This window comes from Danaus plexippus (genome assembly GCF_018135715.1).
Source record: "Danaus plexippus chromosome 16 unlocalized genomic scaffold, MEX_DaPlex mxdp_31, whole genome shotgun sequence".
In the NCBI taxonomy this organism is placed as follows: domain Eukaryota; kingdom Metazoa; phylum Arthropoda; class Insecta; order Lepidoptera; family Nymphalidae; genus Danaus; species Danaus plexippus.
Genome location: NW_026869852.1, coordinates 3,218,126 through 3,220,000, shown reverse-complemented (window position 1 = coordinate 3,220,000; position 1,875 = coordinate 3,218,126). Strand labels below are relative to the sequence as shown.

Sequence of the window (1,875 nt, the reverse complement as noted above, 5' to 3'; positions counted from 1 at the left end):
TCGGCTAAGATATTAATAGTTAATGTGTAAATGTTAATGACTCTTCGAACTTTGCAACAACTTTTCGAACAATTGGCAGATATGCTAACAAAAGTCTTTAAGTTATTATGTATAAATTGTAAGCTAAGAGGCAGAGATGTTTAACCGGTAATGTGTTCAGTCAAGTTCAAGTTCAAGGAAAATGGACTTGGACGAGCCCATTTTCGTTTTTCGCCCAGTTTTGATGACTTCCAGCCTCCCGAACGGTTCCGAAAAGGCTATAGTAGCGTGGACCACATACATACGCTGCGCCAGGTTATACAGAAGGCCGAGGAGTATAACTTGTGGCTCTGCCTAGCGTTTGTGGACTACGATAAAGCTTTTGGTTGGGTCGGAACATGGGGGGTACTGGAGTCTCTCTAAAGATGCCCTATTGACTATCAGTATATCGAAGTCCTGAAGTATTTATATAGAAACGCCACTATGTCGGTCCGACTTCAGAAACAGAGTTCGAGGGCGAATCCATTAAAAAGAGGCGTAAGACAGCGAGACGTGATATCTCCGAAACTGTTCACGGCCGCTTAGGAAGACGCCTTAAGCTTCTGGAATGGGAAGGACTGGGCATCAATATTTCCGGCGAAAACATTACTCACCTTCGATTTGCAGGCGATATCGTAGTCATGGGAAAGTCGATGGAGGAACTGAGTACGAGGATCGAAGACCTCAATCGAATCTCCCAACGGGTAAGTCTTAAAATAGACATGGACAAGACGAAACTCATTTCTAATGTCCATGTCGCACCTACCCCTGTTATGATTGAGAACTCAGTACTTGAAGTTGTTGACGCGTATGTATACCTGGGACAGACAGTCCAGTTACAAAGGTCCAACTTCGAGAAAGAGGTCAATCACCGAATCCAGCTCGGATGGGCAACGTTTGGGAAACTCCGTAACGACTTTTTGTCCAAAATACTTCAGTGCTTTAAGACGAAGGTATTTAATCAGTGTGTGTCGCCAGTGATGACGTACGGATCCGAAACGTGGTGCTTCACCAAAGGGCTTATGAACAGACTCAGAGTCGCTCAAAGAGCTATGGAGAGAGCTATGCTCGGAGTTTCTCTACGGGATCGAATTAGAAATGATGAGATACGTAGAAGAACGAGAGTCACCGACATAGCTAAACGGATTAGCTCTTTGAAGTGGCAGTGGGTAGGTCATATAGCCCGGAGAACAGATGGCCGTTGGGGCCGAAAACAAACAATTTAATTATTGCTGAGGTATTATTAATTATTTTATTTTAATAACTATTATAATAATTTTTTTACTATAAATTAATATGTCATAATAAGAAATATAACTTAACCTTATAATAATATCATATTTATATTTTCATTATTATTTTAATACATTACATCTTTATCGTTACATTTGTCGAGAAATTAGATTTCTTTTGTATTTCCGCTTTTATTCGTACTTAATAATCAATATATAATAATATTTGACCACATTAGTGGATTCAAAAGAAAGTAAGAATTAAAGGCTTGTAACAGATCGTTGAATAAGTTACAGACAATCATCAAACGTCTGGCGATTAAACATCAATATTTTGAATGAACTAATATTTCCGGATTTACTATTTTAATTCCTATAATAAAAATTCAGATTCAAATTACTACATAAAAAACAAACATTGTGTTATTATGTATAAAAGCTTCTATGAGCTGAAGAATATAATCTTATATTGTTATAATAATCTATTATTTTCTTTGAGAGAAACTAATCGTATATTGTGTTGCCAATAAAAGAAAGTAGAAGTAACTGAATAAAATATACAAATCAGCAAAATGGAATTTTATGAGGAAATCATTTGTAGATTCATTTCGGATAAAATACTATA

General features: G+C 37.0%; 1 pseudogene; it reads left to right on the top strand.

Moving 5' to 3' along the window:
• The window catches only part of LOC116776022 (uncharacterized), a 2,508-nt pseudogene extending 1,264 nt beyond the window's left edge, over nucleotides 1-1,244 (top strand).
• The last annotated feature ends 631 nt before the right edge of the window (nucleotides 1,245-1,875 follow it).